The 18,055-nt window shown below is 45.8% G+C and overlaps 1 long non-coding RNA gene across 1 annotated transcript in view; it reads right to left on the reverse strand.

Moving 5' to 3' along the window:
- LOC138546237 (uncharacterized) overlaps nt 1-18,055 on the reverse strand; it is a 340,336-nt gene that overhangs the window by 307,252 nt on the left and 15,029 nt on the right. The gene's annotated exons all lie outside the window — the stretch shown is intronic.

Consider the following 18,055-nt stretch of genomic DNA (forward strand, 5'->3'; position numbering starts at 1 on the left):
TATAGTTGCTTTTATTTGGAAGTTAGATGTGCTGTATGCTGTGTATTAGTGCCTCATTCTGTTGCACTAGCAAGTAAAAAAGGTCCCATCCGAGAAAAGGTGGTGGCAGCAGAGATAGAAATGTGTGAGTAAAAAAAAAAGTAACAGTTTAATGTAGATACAGATTCAGTGGCAGAGTTATAATGTAGCAGCAAAGATAAGTAAAGACTAAATGAGAAGCAGCAGGAAGATAGAACTGACAGACAAGAAATGTAACATATATAAAAAGGAGAAGCACTATAAAGAGAAGACATGTAAAGCAAACTAACAAGATGTGAAGGATTCAAGAGAAGCAGTCAGGGAAAGAGTACAAGGCAGCACTTCCAGCAATAGAAAGAGGGGTTGAACACATTAATTTTGGGTGCATGCCAAATATTGGGGGGGGGGGGAGCAGGTCCTGCCATCTTTTAAGCACTCCATTCATGAGACTGGACTTTAATATCTCCTGGTTCAAAATAGGTATTCTAGTCAGTGGAAAATCCTGATACCCACAATCTACTTCAAGGACCTGTTCCATGCATTACAATTTGGAGCCCTGAAAGGAGATGCAAGGACAAACAGAATGACGATTAGCGCAGGCCTTACCTTCTTGTTAGGGCCAGCGCTAAGCAAAAATTCAAATAAATAAAATACTGAATAATTTCCCTCACTTGTCTCTGGAATACCAAAAATATCTGATGTCATGCTGATTATGATCTTCAAGACCAGCATTTGAGGTTTCAAGTTGGAAAATGTATACTTTTTGATACCTTCCAGGCAGCCTTTTACTAAAGAAAAATGTTGTTCAGATTTCCCCAGACGATCATTAGACTGCAAAAGGTCATGTTGTATGCTTTGGAACTCTGCAGTGATCTTCCACAGCAGAGACAGATGCGCAAATATTTGACCACTCCTGTAGTGTATGTGAAAAAGTTCTGGTTACAAGTGAAATCCTCAAATGATTTATGATACACCCTAGCTGCAATCTTTGGGCGAAAATGTACTAAGGAGACCTGCAGTAGTGTATAGGCACACTTCAATGCAATTGAAACAAAAACATTACATTTGGTGCGGGAACACATGGCTGCAAATAATGAAAAATACACCTGACAAACGTACGGGTGGCAGTTGGGTAATTATATGACAGACTGAGGAATAATCCAGACACAATATAAAATCAATATGAAAGCAATTAATAAACCAGGGACAAATTAGTGTCACAATACTTCAAGAACAAACTAGGCAGCGATGAAAACTTCAGAGGATAGACTATTCGATTACTGAGCTGAATGTTGCTAAGCAAGGCAATGCGCAGCAGAGGGCAAGTAGACAATTAGATTGCTGTTCCATAATAAAGACTCCTTTCAATTCTCATACCCCCCCAAGGGAGTTCACCCCACAGTGTCAATGGCACTAGGCGCTATACAAATGCCACATAATTTAAATGAGGCATTGTGCAGTGATGATGGATGGTAGTTCACAATGGAAACTAATACGAATATTGAATGACTGACATTGAATAATTCTGACAAAGTATTCGATCACGTAGAGCAAGTAGTCTTTCTGGGTTTGCAAAGGTGCACAGAAAACCGAGCAAAGCTTGCATGCAAGTAGCGTGTGGAAGAATCGGTGCTGTGGATAGTGCACCATCAGTATTAACCGTTAAAGACTGTTGCTTCATGCAAGCCTTAAATGGTGTAGGATCCGGCGGCACATATTTAATATGTAAATCTGCTAAGAGTGGAAGCGTTCTCAAACTTCCATCGGAGGACAATTCCTGATGAGGTTCCTTCACAATCCTCTGCTTGAACAGCAGGCGTTTGCACCAGAGTGCTGAAAACGGAGCGAATCCGGCCTGTGAGCAGCATGGGGAGAATGCAGAGCCACTGAAAGTGCGCACTCACTATGAGCGTTGAAGATCGTGCTTTCCTGCATGAAGAAAGTAGCAGGGTCACAGTGCATACTAACACATCGGCAAAAAGAGGAATTGTTCCCCTGCCTCGAATTCGCCGTCATATCCTGAAGAGACGGCCTTCATCTTATCTTATTTTATACAATAATCATCTTATACAAAAATAAAAGGCCAGATTTTTTTGTCTGATGCAGTCATGCACAGTTGAAACTGCCCGCGTCCACCTGTTGTCACCCTAGAGGGAGCTGTTGCTTTAGGAATTAAATTACTTTCTTTACACAACTTTGGCCTGTTAACAAAGGATGGCTCATGCCGGGGAAATCAAGGTCAACCAGAGAAGGGGAGGTGAGCATGAGCTCACAAGGCTCCAACTTCAGAGCATGCCAGCCCGCCCGTGAAGGTCAAGATAAGAGAGGCCCATGCAGGTGGATAAGCGCATACAGAATTAAATGCACAAAAGGTTGGAAACTGAAGCAGATTCACAGTGGACCAACACGTGACCAGCCAGGCGCGAAGATGTACCACCGCCTGATGTCATCCAGAACCAGAGGTTGCTATAACTTTTCCTGATAAGAGACTACAGATCCGAGGCCATACCCAGCCAACTAATTGACACATAGCCCTAAACCACTTATTGATGGAAGGGAGGCAGGGTGAATCGTGGGACACTAGGCATCTGGGTGTCTATTCTGCATACTGCTAATTAAAATGGGGATTTATGTTTAGGGGTGTAACTTGCCCAATCACAAGGGACCATGTAATCTAGGGTCCTATAGACATTGTAACCAATGAGACGTCGTACTTGTAGTGACGTCAATCACGTGTGGTGTAGAGGGAAGGGCGTAGACGCCCACCCGATAAGAGTTAACCAATCCACTTGCAGTATTTCCATATACAGTTATAGCACCTATACTTAAGTTACCTTTCCCAACCAATTGTATTGCATGATTATTTTTTGTAGAATTAGACGTCAATGATGATGGATTTTTCCCATAAAAGAGGCTGTTGCACTAATTTCCGAGGAAGTCGGGGTGAGGCAGGTGTTCGTGATGCTGCTGATTTCCATAAGCTGATGTATGTATCATTAAACAGACTTCCCTTTGCCAATTTACTGTGTCACGATTATTGATCCTTGCCGAAGTATGTGAATCCTGCACTCTGTCCTCGCATGGTGCAGCTATCTTGTATTACAATTTTTCGAGGGTGAGTGCTGACCAATGGGCCCGTCAATAATTACCTCTCCTCGTCAACACTTGGTAGCGTGAGGATGGTTATGGTCATCGATTATTGATAATCGATTAATATAGTTATAAGACACCTTTAAACCGACGGCACAAAGTAACTCTGGGCCTTCGGTTACATCACGAGTCCTTTCGCCATTCCGGCCGAGTAGACTGAGAAGCTCCCCGTGGACAATGGTATTGTAATCATTCCCAAAAAATCTGCAGTGGGTCTGAAGGAACCCGCCTTTCCAAGCATAACCCTTCTCATTCCCACGGACAGCGGATCAGACGAAAAACCTTAAAAGCAGGAAGAGGAAGGGGCGGTGATCCTTAAGTTCCAGAGAGGAAAAGAGTTGATTGTTAAGTGAAACAATGAAACTCGTTATCCTGGCAAATGTCTTATAGGCCTGAGTAAGAAGGGAAAGGCAACGGTGGGAGGCAGAGATTTTTTTATATATTAGTAAAAGACCTGGTCACCTGAAGGAACTGGGGTAAGGAATACCGGGGAAGCACCAGAGATTAAAAACTGCAAAATTCACCTTGTTCCTGCGCTTTAAAGAGTGGTCAGAAGGAACTTGAACCCAGAGCCCACAGAGAGGGGGACGCTAGGCTACGATGACGTTTTCAGCTGGCGTCTGTCATATGTCCTGTGTATGCTGAATGTGGAATTATTGAAATATTAAATTTTGGCAATGCATTTTGGTTTTCGCGATTCTGTAAATGAGAGGGAATCGCCACTGAATTGATGTGTTTCGAGTAAAACTGTTGGTGTAAAAAGTTTGCGGAAAAGTTGGATTGGAGCTTGCGTATGTGGTTCTCGCTCATAATAGTGTACAGTTGAATCACTGTGTGATCATTGTTGGTGACAAAATTAAGAATGGAAGAAGTTACCCCACTTGCACAAGCAATTGCCAAAACATGCAGCAAAGCTGAAGAAATATAGCCAGGAGTGGGAGTGGGTTAAGGGCGCCGCAAATAAAATGTTTATGCTGTGGCCCTAGAATGGGTCATTGTCTAAGGCTGTCTTACAGCACATGACCACGTTCCTACATGCCACATAGCGGGAAGAAACTCGAGAAATGCCTTGCCGTTCGAGCTTTGGAAAATGTTTGAACCATGTAAAGGAAGAAGAACCTCCCGCAGACTGGATATTAAATGTATGTACGGAGGGGGGTGAGACGCCTACCGTGCCACCTGCCCCACTAGAACCAGTCGTTGAGGGAAGTAAGTCGGAAGGCCTTTACCCACTACGAGAACTTAAGGCAGCCACAGGTTATAGCAACCCTGCATACGAGTCACCCGAGTGTAGCAGTGACGAGACGAAAGAGAAGGAACAGGAAATTGACTCGGCCTCCACGATCCCGTGGGACAAAGAGCCGAGGTGAAGAAAGAAAGAGCCAGGCATAAACGAGTGCACCTCTCGATAAGGAACCGATGAGGTAACATTTGCAAAGGGTGAATGGATGGGAGGTCAGATATTATTGAAATTAGATGGAAAAGGAAGTGATGACGTAAGGCCGAGTGAACAGTCTGTTGAGGTGCAAAGGAAAGTAAGAAAGAAATGGCTATGAGACGAGAGGGCAAACAAAAAAAAGGATAGGTTGAGGCGAGACCAACTATATCGCGAAGAGCAAGGAATACCGCTCAGACGCACACAATGCGCGCCTATGAAAAGTACAGACAGATCATGCTAAAGTTGGAGGAAGAAAGGAGGGTGCACGAAAGGAAAGTAAAAAAGAGAGAAGATGAGGAAAGTAGAAGGGCAAAAGAATGTAGAAACGAACGGATGAGGGAAGTAGAAGGGAAATGGATGAGGAAGCAGAGCGTAAGCGCAGGCAAAGGGCGCGAGATTTAGAATATTTGCAGCGGGAACTGAAAAAACCCAATCCTGTTGTAGACTGAGAAGACATAGAAGAGTTCTTTCCAGCAAATGATGCAGTACCAGATACAAGCGGGACAATTATTGATGATGACTTCAACACCAGAAGCATCAGGGAAACGATTGATAAAATATATGATGAAATGGGACTGGAGCGAATCTCCCAAGAGGGAAGGGAAGATGAGCGCTTAGAGAGCACTCAGTTATACGATACTGAGGAGGTCACCCGAAGTAGTGAGTAGGGGACGTTCCCTAGATAGACTAGAAGTTGGGCAGAATGAAGATGATACAAGAAGCTGTGTGAACTGGGAGTATTCAGAGTCTGACTCAGATGGGGAAGTGGAGGAAGTGATGTATGACTAAGGGAGATGATGCGAAAAGCGGCTCCCAGGGAACCGAGAGGTACAATGGTTAGATGCGAGCGGGTCCATAAATAGGACACCGGAGTCGGCTGGACAGTCCAGCCGGCATGAAGAAACACCCCATGGTCAGAGGGGGGCGTCGGCACCTTTCTATACAGTTAGGTTAAGGGCACTGCCAGGTAGAAGGCAAGGCGGAAACGCCACCCTGGCAAAAGACCAGAAAGATAGAGAGGACTGCGCATTCCAATTCCCGCTATTAGAGAAAGGGTGAGCAAGACCGCAGTATATTCCTTGGCAGCACATGGACCGCAAGAATCTTAAAAAATAAACTTCCCATGCTGATGTCGGGGGCTGGAAGTGGATACATGAGTTAGAGAAAATTACAGGGGGTGTCACTCTAGCCATAGGGGACATCAAGGGTCTCCTAATTGCTATACCCAGAGAAAGCAGACGATGTGTGGAAAAGGGCAGGCTACCCTAGGGTAACCATAACTAACACCTCTCATGATGGAGCACCGTTTAATAACTGTAGAGCAGCAGTATGGAAAGCGCTACGTACGCTATATCCAGACACATCTGATATGGGAGCTATTATGACTCAAAAAATTGCTTTATATCCAGAATTTCCAAGACACGTGGGTGCTTGAAACGCATGAGTCTTGGACGAAATCTATCATATACTGTGCCAAGGGTTACCAGAACCGGTGCAAAAACAACTCAAAAAATTGGTAGGAATAGAAGCTAAACCGTGGGCCGAAATCCAGTTGACAATTGCCCATTATTGTAGGCTGTTGCAAGAAAAGAATGAAAGAAAGAGGCAACGCGTAAGGGTGAAGAGGCGAAGCTAGTGCAAAGGTAGCTCTCAAAATACGCTCTCGAGGGAGCCATGTTGACAAGCCCAGTCGATTTGATTGCACAACGTGCAACTGAACCGGCGCAAACCAATCAGGGTAACGCAGGATTTTACCCAAGAGGGAGAGGTTTTGGAGGAAGAGGATGGCAGAGTAACCAAGGAGGTTTTCAAAATGTTCAAGGTGGTATCCATAGCGCACCAATGGGCAGTCCAGCTATGCCAGGTGGACAGATGGCCCGACCACCACCAGTGTGTTGGCTGTGTGGAGTGACAGGACATGTGACACGCATGTGCAGAAACCAAGGCATGTGGCAGAACAATTAAGTGATGGGGGCAGGCATGGTGAATCAACCTGCTACCCTACAACAGGGCAATGCCCAAAACTATACCATGCAGCAGCAGGCAGCTGGCTTGCAGCAAGGTGCACAGCAAGTGGTCTAACCACTGAACATGGGGAATGTACCACAGGTACAACCCCAGCAGGCACTGACGCAAGTGGCTCAGTGCACTAACACTAGTGGGGGAAACCCACAGGTATACAGTGGACCGAACCTATACATGAAATAGGACGGCTCACAGGGATCTCTGATGTGTTCTATCCTATCAGTGACACCAGACCCTAACAGGGAACCTAGGGTAAATGTCACCATAGAGGGTAAAGAATATTCCTTCTTAGTTGACACGGGTGCAACGTGCTCGTGCATACATGAAGGCAAGTTCTCCTTGTCTGGCGAGGCAATAGACACGCAGAGTTTTACAGGAGCACATAGCAGAGTTGTCTTTACTGATGCACTCCCAGTCTCAGTGGGAGAGTGCGACATGAATGTACCTTTATTGTATTCGCGTCAGTCCCCGAAGAATATCATGGGTCGGGATTTGATGACGAAATTGAATATGACCATCTCGTTCACGGAGGATGGCATAGTGTGCTCCACCACAGGAATGCATTATTCAAACGTATGCGAAATGATCAGAGCATACTCTGGACGTGCAGCCATGAGAGCTGTACCGTTGGAACCAGAAGTTTTCGCATATGGAGTATGAGTGCTCATGGCAGGATTGCCAGGCCTCGCAGACAAGACTATGAGAACCCCTGATGAGTTTCTATTCAGGCCAAGAATACCCATGCACGAAGAGGGGGGACAGGTGTTTCCCTTAATGATACAATCCGCCGCGGTGCGAGGAAAGGTAGTATTGGTAAAAGGATGTGACGGCAAAGGTAGACCTTGGTGTGCGATTGTCGCCATCGAAGAAGGGCATCGAGTGACTGATGTCACCGATGACAATCTGTTCGAAGAATACCCTGACCTAGAAGAGACACGGGTGCAAGTGAGTCTCATATTTTGGGTCAAAATGATCAGGCGAGAGGTACCACAGAGGATGATGATAGCGTTAGTACGCCCAGAGTACTTTGATAACGACATGGCCATGGTGCCGGCCAAAGTATGGACTACAGTGCCCTATGACGTAGGTCTCCTGAAGGGAGCCGACAAAGTAAAAATGAATTGAAACCAGGAGCAATTCTGCCACGGGCACGACAATATCCCATGTCCAGAGAAGCGGAAGAAGGGATTGCAAAGACAATCTCCGCCATGATGGAGCAGGGCATTCTAGGGACATCGGAATCACCCTGCAACACAGTGATTTATCCTGTCAAGAAATCAAAGGGAGGGTCCTGGCGTTTATTCCAGGATTTACGAGCCCTAAACGACACTAGTTTCCTTTAGTCCCGAATCCATCCATAATTTTGTGCAACATACCCACTGAGGCAAAATGCTTCACGGTGATCGATTTGAAAAATGCATTCTTCTCGATTCCATTGCACCGTGACTCACAAGACCTGATGTCATTTACTTTCAGACAAATGCGCCTGAAGAGTACATGCTGCCACAGGGGTATTGCGAGTCTCCATCTATTTTCAACAGAGTCCTGCAAATGGACCTAAGCAATATTGCGGTGGACAGTGTTGTTTTGCAGTATGTAGATGACATTCTGATCTGCAGCACCACTGAAGAGCAATGCAGGCGCGACTCTGTCCAGCTATTGACCATATTGGCTGAGAAGGGATACAAAATGGACAAAGACAAGCTGCAGGACTGCCAACAGGAGGTGTTGTACATAGGGCAGCTAATCTCACATGAGGGGAAAAGGATAACCCCAAAAAGGGGCGAGGCTATCATGAACACGGCCAAGCCGCGCACAATAAAACAAATGCAAAGCTTCTTAGGCCTGTGCAACTATGTCAGCGCATGGATCTTTGACTACAGCTCATATACCAAGCCCTTGTTGCAGGCCCTTAAAAAGGCCCAGGCGACGAGGGAAGAAATTGAATGGACTGAAGATATGGAGAAGGGGTTTACCGAACTCAAGGGGGCAATTTGTAAGGCCCCGGTTCTCGGGATTCCCAATTATGCTGAGGAATTCTATTTGTTTTCTCATACTGATGGCAATTTTATGACAGCAGTGCTCGCGCAGCCAACCTCACTGGGGTATAAACCCCTAGCATATTACAGTGGGAGTCTGGACCCGGTCATGAAGGGCCATTTCCCATGCGAACAAAATCTAGCTGCCGCCGCGTTTACCATTGAGAAGGCGTCATCCATTGTGATGGGGTGCTCCATGACACTATATGTTGACCACTCGCCTTTTGCCATACTGGAAAAGCCAAAGGGCACGCTGACTTCTCAGAGAGCATCAGCCTATGAAGTGATTATCTCTAATCCATCGATCAAAATGGTGCGATGCAAAACTGAACCCTGCCATGTTTATAGCTGAGCCAGTCACAGAGGGAGAAGCTGTGCATGACTGTGCGAACTGAGGAATTTTATGATGAAATCCCCAGGGTAAAGGGAAATGCCCTGGCAGGTGGTGAGATCGTCTTTATTGACGGGTCTTCTAGAATCGACCAAGACGACGGACAAAGATATACAGGCGTGGCCGTGATCAAACACATAGCGAGTGGAGAGTTCCGAGTACTTGTCAGTGCACGAATACCATCCCATTATTCGGCACAGGATACAGAGCTAGTGGCGCCGATACTCACCATTGAGAATCATGCTGACCAGGAAGTAACAGCATACAGCGACTCCGCCTATGTGACGTCAACAGTGCATGCAGGATTAGCGTGCTGGAAAAGGAGGGGCTACCTCTGAGCAGACGGCATGCCAGTGCAACACGCCGCCTTATTGGACAGGCTGATAAAAGCACTATAGCTCCCAGTGGGCATAGCGGTCGTGAAATGCGCCGCTCATACCAAAGCGACAGATGTCGTGTCACGTGGAAATCACGAAGCAGACACAGAAGCCAAACGTATGGCATCAAAAACTGAAACAATCATGGACGTGGAGGTGGCACGTACCCATGAAAGAATGATGGTAGCACAAGCCACACCAGAAGCTTATAGCAATATGGGGCAGTCACAGTTAATGGAGCTCAACCTCAGGCACCTCAGGAGAAGAAAAATGTATGGAAGCGTCAAGGGTGTTCCTTAAACCCCTCCGACGGATTGTGGAAGCAAGACAGCACTGGTAAACCAGTAATGCCTGTCGCCCTCCTAAAAATAGCTCTAGAACAGCTCCATTACCTAATGCATATGACTAAGGAAAATCTTGCAACACTTGCCGAAGACTGGTTTACACAGAATTTAGCAGAGCATGTTTCATTCTTTATGGTAAAATGTACTATCTGCCAGCAATTCACTTCAGGGCACACATTGAAAGTAGTTTAGGAGTCATCCCCAGACCGATGGACCTTTCCAGCACCTACATATTGATTGTGTCGATATGATCCAGGTGTGTAATGGGTACAGGTATTTACTTGTGGTGGTGTGTCTCTTCTCCAGGTGGATAGATCAGGTCCCTGTACACACCCTGATGCTGCCTGTGCTGCTAAATTCCTGGTGAGGGAGGTCTTCCCTAGATGGGGGGGGGGGGGGGGTGTGAGATTATGAGATCAGACAATGGGCCTCATTTCGTGAACACAGTGTTCGAACAGATTAGTTTGTTTCTTGGTATAAAGCACAAGTTCTCGTCGGCTTATCATCCAGAGGGAAATGGGATATGTGAACGAATCAACGGCTTGCTTAAGGAAAGGATAGCAAAGTTGAAACTCACATTAAGAAAGGGATGGATGCACTGCCTACCACTGGCATTGTATGCGCTTCGGAACCAACCAGGCTCTGACCATCTTACGCCGCACAAAATAGTCACTGGGAGAAGGATGAGGACCCCTCTGCCCCCCTGAGACAGCTAGATGTGATGCCCAGTCAACTAGGGAGGTTCTGGGAGATGAGATGAAAGCGTACCTAGACTGTCTTATAGCCAGCAACTTTATCATTTCAGGCCAGCTGCAGCAACGGCGGAAAGGGGACAGCACAGCCCAAACCACAACAGACAATGCTGATGCAGGCGCAGCTCTCAGCCTTGGCGCACCCCTCGTCTTCCCTGGAGACAGAGTTCTTGTGAAGAACTTTACGAGAAAGAAATGGGATGAACCGAGGTTTAACGGCCCCTTCATCGTAGAGGACTGCACCCCGTCCGCTGTCAAGCTCGTGGGCCGAAGAGCCTGGATTTTCATGAACAACATCAAGCTATTCATAGGAGAGGGTACTTCTGCTGCACCCATCAATGAAGAACCTACAGATAAGGAGAGAGAACCTCAGCACATGCAGACAAGATCTATGGCGAGGAAGAAGGACGCATGAGCAGACAGGTAACAATAACGTTAGGAAAGTGACACTCGTAAAACGAGACATTTCCTCGAGCCAAGTGAAACGTGTCAAAAGAACAATTATACAAACAAGTCAGTATAGCCAACAAAAGAACTATTGTGAAAATTGTGCCTGCGACTGAACTTTTTCGTATACACTAAAAGAGACAATAGTAAACCAGCAAACACTGTGTAGCCAAAGGTGCAGGGTAAAGGAAGAAAATCACGTACTCATATCGACAAAAGCGTTAATCTCATGAACATTGAAAGCCACACAAAGCATTTAAAACCTAAGACACTGATAAGAAGTAAAAGTAAGATAAAGACTTTGTTCATGGACATGGTTCGTCCCAGCCGAAGCCTCAAGTGGGATGTGCTCACCTATTTTCAACCAGTTGTATTGTCCTATCCTTCACTGATAGGCAGAGAAGCCAGCATTACTGAATTCATTCAAGACCCTGCAAACAAGAAGGTAATCTGGCAACTATTGACCGTCATCGCAGAGGTCTTTGCCGAGTTGCCCGAGCACAGTGACTCAAAGACCAATGCTCCCGCCTCACGTAATCATTGACGAGATCACATATACTTTGTTCTTCCGCATCATCGAAGAATGTCCAGGACTTATCGGGAGAACTACAGATACATTGACATTCATTAGAGATCCAAAAAACAATTACTTCCTCAACCAAGTGTGGTACAAGCTGAACCACGTGGTTGCAACTCACGCAGCAGGAAAGTGCAAACCTTGTTCACATCAAAAGAAGGGACTGTGCTTAGGACCCAGCAAACGACGTGTCACTATCACCTGAGGATACACGGCTGGCAAACAACGTTTTATTTCAATTAGTCACAGACTATCCGGAAATGGTGGGGAGACCTGCAGATGTTGACGTCATCACCTTTCTTAGGAATCCAGCCAACGCCCCACACATGGGCGCACTCCTCCAAGACATCATGCTCCAGGTGGAGCTGTCCAATTTCCAGCGAGAATTCCTGAGGAGATTTCAGCGAGACTAGCTGCCGAGGGACAGGTCGAAGAAAAAAAAAAAAAACCCAATTGAACACACTGCGAGAAAAGGTCTGTGACTTTAGAGCCAAAGAACCAGACAAATGTCGTTAACACCTGAAGACAGTCGTTATGCTTTTCGCGTTTTCTTTCATCTCATTGAAAACTGTCCAGAACTAGTGGGCAGACCCCGCAACATTGATGTGCCCACTTTTCTTAATGATCCAGCAAAGAATGCCCAACTAAATAGTCTCCTAAGAGCTATTGCATCACAATTAAGCAATTATGGACATCTGCTGCTGAGGCGAGCCTTAGAAAGGAGAGATCCAAGATAAAACCCTTTAGAATCCCCAGCCGGGGACAGAGCAAGGAAACAAAGACAGTTCTTCATGCTTCCAACGTAGAACGAATCGAAAGGGGATAACTACGTCTTGAACTTCTTTTCCTAATTTTCTTATTTTTCCCTATTTTGTACATTATCATTCCACAGTGGAGTAAATGGGGAAGAGAGACTGTTCCTCAACTCGACCAAGTGAAAGGAACAGCGACATGAACTACACTGCCGCGTTTACAGTTTACAACCTTTCTTATTTTTTCCTACCTCCTCATATGTTCACTTTTATTTTTATTTTTATTTTTTCAATGGTTTATCTTTGCGTGATGTGTAACAAATCCATTTTTATGATGTAACTGCAAACAAATTCCTACATGTCCTCAGGGCCAAGACGAATTGGTAAGGTGCCCTGGGAATGCGTTGTATAAACAAATGCAGGAAGAATTTGATGTGCTAAAAACGGTAGTCTAACCTTTTCCCATAGTCTAGCAAAGGATCTGTACTCCATAACTAGAGACTTCCGCCATCACTCGCAAGGTGGGGGGGGGGACATTAAACTGCACCCGTCACTTTAGTTTTTGCTGAACTTTTTAAGTAACGAAATCAAGATAAGAAAAGAAATAAACTATTGACTATGGACTTGTTCGAGATGGGGGCCCAAAACAGTAATTTAGTTGTGCCACCAGGGGATGGGCACCCCCGCTTTCCTGGAAGGAGGTGCTGCAAACTGTCCTTCAAGGCAATCATATTTATAGTGATTATTGTAGTATTTTTGTCGTTAACGAACAGAACTGCATTTTTTTTATTGGTGCACGAAGCATCCCGATGTCCGTGCATCCACCAGGTAATGAGCGTCTGGGCCCCACAAAGCCACCCAGACCTTATATTGTCATCCCTGTTCCAAGAAAAATTGATAAAGCAAATGATTTACAGTTGAATTTAATTGGCAGTGATATGGATGCACCTGAAATTATGAATGACGATAAAAGCTGGAGACGGAGTCAGCACAGAATGAATGATAACATAGCACTGTCCACAGCACATACCCACACACTGAGTGCACACGAGCAAGGGCAAGTGTCAACGGCTGTGAGACCCCAGGCCGAACCGACAGAAAACAAAGAGATACCTGTGAAACAGCTCCAGAGAACCACCAAGCGAGCAACAAGACAGAGATGGCATGACAAAATCCCTCAAGAGAACAGAGGAGGCCACAAAAGAACTCTTGCGGAAGACACATGCGGTAGTCAAGTATGTGTTTCCGCTCATACTAACAGCAAAGAAACTACATGAGGAGCTGAGCAAGAAAACTGCAGCAACTGTGATAACAAGCACACCTGCCCCAACACCAGAAGCAACTACCGAGCCTATGACACTGCCGCGTGTCGGAAGTATGGTACGCCAGACGTGGTGGGAGGAAATCTACAAAAGAATGCATTGGGGGAAAAAAAAAACAAAAAAAATAAATAAATAAAAAAAAAAACACTCCCCGTTACTGCAGGGCAGGAAATGAAACCTGCCCCTCCAAGGATAATAACCGAGAAACTACCTGAACGAAAGAGCAGTAAAGACTCAGACAGTGATGGCCAACTACAGAAAAATGTTAAGAATCAAGAGAAGCCCATGAAGCCCATATGAAAATGGACAATGAACTAAACGACTACTTGGACAGCACAGCCCATCTTGGAAACATATGGTACCAGCACATGAAGGAAATTGGACGAAGGCAATCAGAAGGAGAATGTTTCGTCTGTGCACTCCTGCCATAATATAGCATGGGAAAGTCCAAGATCTTCGTGGCTGTAGAAGTAGATGTCCCCACAGTACACTGTATGTCACACGTAGCTATGTGCAACACCAGTGGACAATTCATGGGAAGAGATGCCTCATTGATATGGGCCAACGAAAAGGACTACCATGAGGGTTTGTCCAGGACATCAAAACAAGAAACAGGGCGCACGCCAAGAATCACGTTATTAGATATGAAAACCCTGACGTCAAAGGATCAGGAATAAGGTGGGAAATAAACTCAAGACTGAATATCCAAGGAAAAATGGCAGAAGCAGCTCAACTATGGAGGAACCGGGGACAAATGCAGATCTTGGAATCAGTAGTTTCCCCTAACGGATTGGAGGAAGGAGTCGTAATCTGCCGAGCTTGGATGGTCCTTGGAGCCTGCAAGGAAGCAATAGAAAACTCAGAGATTATGTAAACTCCATGGCCAAAGTTGGCGAAGCTGTTAACATGGGTCGAAGACAGGGGAGGGCCCCTGCAAATAGTACCGTTGGAGAACCCGAAACTGCTTCAGAAGTAATGGCACAAGGAAAATGGGGGAGAATCAAAACTGAACGAATATATGAGACTCCAGGAATGGCACAAGGAACCGCAGTCCTGATGGACCACTATTGGGCGTGTGGATCCAAAGCATACATAATACTGCCAGAAAACTGGGGGGTGGGGGGATTTTTGTACATTGGTCAATGTCCATGTTCCTGCACTGGTGATTCCAAAAAACAATCTGAATCTGGACAGCTTCCCAAAAGCAGATGCTCATCTAAGGAGGAGATCCGCAGAGCTGATATGCAGAATGAAGAGAGAAAACTACTTTTCTGCCAAATCAGAAGAAGCATTCTATGCGATTCCATACGAACACAGGCTGTTCAGCCTCACTTCAACAGTATTCACCACAATGCTCCTGCACACATTCAAATTGCAGTGAATGCTAAATGGTTGCAGATAACCAGATGAGAGTTACTGCAGGCCATCAACACCACAATAAAAGGATTCAATGCGATCAAAGAAGAGCTGAGAGCGGTTAGACAGATGACCCTCCAGAACAGATACGCGCTTGACATGATCACAGCAATGGATGGAGGTGTTTGTGCAAAAATTGGAGAATCATGTTGCACATTTATACCATCGCATGATGAGGAAAATGGAACCCTCACAGAGGCCATAAGCATGTTGACAACTTTAAAAAACCGGATGACTGATGAAACGGACGAAGTGGATGATGACAGTTGGTTTGGGAACCTATTCTCATGGGTCCCGCAATGGATGGCTTACATATTCAAGTTTCTGGGGGCCTTGCTAGCAATGGTGCTGCTAGGATTCTGTGTTATCAAGATAATCATCACACAGTGCCAGAAAACTGCAAAGAAGGCCATCGGGATGAAAATGATGGTCGATGTCGAACCAGGCTGGAAGCCCAGAGACCTGACAGATGAGGAGATAAAGGACTTTGTGAAGGCCAATGAATTTGCACCAGAGAGAACAAAATTCACTTATCCCAAGAAAAGAATGTATGAAGGCAAATGGATTTACTGCAGGCCAAATGGACAAGGTGAATTGATGACCTGGAACAAAGATGAGCATGTGAGAACAGCAGGAAGTTTGAAAGGAGTGATAAAGATATGGACACCCAAATTGCATACATTCACGCCATCTTGTGTAAACCCAGGAGACGATGAGCAAGAAGCTGAGGAATCAAAGAAACTGAATATAAAAGGAGGAAGCAGGAGTGGTCGATAAACCGACCAGAGGGGAGAGGGGGGGGGTTGAGAGTGTAGAGGAGACCCCAGACGTGGCCTGCACCCCTGCCCCTCGCTTCGAGGTGCCAGTAAAGTACTCGCCAAGGTATGTGACGTATGAGGAGCAGCTCTGCCCTGTGTACATTAGAAGATCAATACCTGTTGAAATGCCCATAACCAGGCAACCCTGGGCAGCACAGTACTCAGACAACCCTACCAGCCGTTGATACGGAACGAGGAGGAATGCCTACACACGGTCCATGAAGAGACTCCAAAAGCCATAATGGAAGGCCAGTGGAGATGGAACAAGGACCAGAGCAGCTCCAAGAACGAACTGAAGGAGTACTGAAAGCATGCATGCCAGTACTAACAACTGGGAGGATAATTGTAAAGGACAAAGGGGAGAGACATTGAAAAACGTATGAGAATGGTGCCATGAGACAAGATGGAAGCAACCGCCTAATTGAACGTGTGTAAATAAGCTTGAAACACAAGGTGCTAAGTAATCGATTCTGCTTGCAATGCTTAGTAGATGCTAGAGCGGCAAGCGCCAACTGTATACATCTACCTCAATACAGCACAATGTACATGTGCGACTCCATTTTGTATAAACAGAAGTACTCCCAGGCGGCCAAGGCCTGACTGGCCAAGTTTCATATCAAGGCCCAAGCCGAGGAAAGGAGCGGGATCGAAAAAGGATGGCTCATGCCGGGGAAATCGAGGTCAACCAGAGAAGGGGAGGTGAGCATGAGCTCACGAGGCTCCAACTTCAGAGCATGCCAGCCCGCCCGTGAAGGTCAAGATAAGAGAGGCCCATGCAGGTGGCTAAGCGCATACAGAATTAAATGCACAAAAGGTTGGAAACTGAAGCAGATTCACAGTGGACCAACACGGGACCAGCCAGGCGCGAAGATGTACCACCGCCTGATGTCATCCAGAACCAGAGGGTGCCATAACTTTTCCTGATAAGAGACTACAGATCCGAGGCCATACCAGCCAACTAATTGACACATAGCCCTAAACCACTGATTGATGGAAAGGAGGCAGGGTGAATCGTGGGACACTAGGCACCTGGGTGTCTATTCTGCATGCTGCTAATTAAAATGGGGATTTATGTTTAGGGGTGTAACTTGCCCAATCACACGGGACCATGTAATCTAGGGTCCTATAGACATTGTAACCAATGAGACGTCATACTTGTAGTGACGTCAATCACGAATGGTGTAGAGGGAAGGGCGTAGACGCCCACCCGATAAGAGTTAACCAATCCACTTGCATTATTTCCATATACAGTTATAGCACCTATACTTAAGTTACCTTTTGTATTGATTGATGATTTTTTGTAGAATTAGACATCAATGATGACAGATTTTGCCCATAAAAGAGGCTGTTGGGCTAATGTTCGAGGAAGTCGGGGTGAGGCAGGGGTTCGTGATGCTGCCGATTTCCATAAGCTGATGTATGTATAATTAAACGGACTTGCCTTTGCCAATTTACTGAGCCCCGATTATTGATCCTTGCCGGAGTGTGTGAATCCTGCAATCTGTCCTCGCATGGTGCAGCTATCTTGTATTACAAGTTTTCGAGGGTGAGTGCTGACCAATGGGCCCGTCAGTAATTGCCTCTCCTCGTCAACACAGGCTTTTACACTAGTTAAAAATATTCCGCCTGGCCAGGACTGAAGTGCAGGATCACTACCTTGAGGAAGCCATCCATGCCCCCCTCTTAAGAGAAATTCAATGTTAATCCTTTGCTCTGGGGCATGTACCCTTGATGGCAAACTTTAGCAACAACCCAGTGTCTTTCTGCCCTGATAGACTTCTCTCTGGTCCCGCATTCAGAAATAATTGAGGCGAGCTACACAGCGAATTATACCCAGCTAAAAAAATATTGGCTTTGCCAATGCTCGTTTAACTCTAAAATTTTGAGTGCAGTGTCCAAAGTTCTTCAATGTCAGTCAAATTGTGCCACGAAAAATTCTGCAAGTGAAATTATTCATTCTACACAAACATCGTTCTCAATGTTGTTTCATTTCGAAACAGGTTTTGGCGCTATACATAAGTCATGATAAAAACGTGCCTGGAAGTGTGAATCGATAGCCTGAGATAGATGGGTGAAGTGAAAGAAAAAACAAGAATGTGAAAAACGAGTGAGGTGGGAGCCCCAGGGGGTGAGAGAAGCCCACGCTTGCAAAGGCCTTATGGTGGACTGCATTGACCTCACCCATTGAT

Source organism: Ambystoma mexicanum, chromosome 1q (genome assembly GCF_040938575.1).
Source record: "Ambystoma mexicanum isolate Mex_15411 chromosome 1q, UKY_AmexF1_1, whole genome shotgun sequence".
Classification (NCBI taxonomy): domain Eukaryota; kingdom Metazoa; phylum Chordata; class Amphibia; order Caudata; family Ambystomatidae; genus Ambystoma; species Ambystoma mexicanum.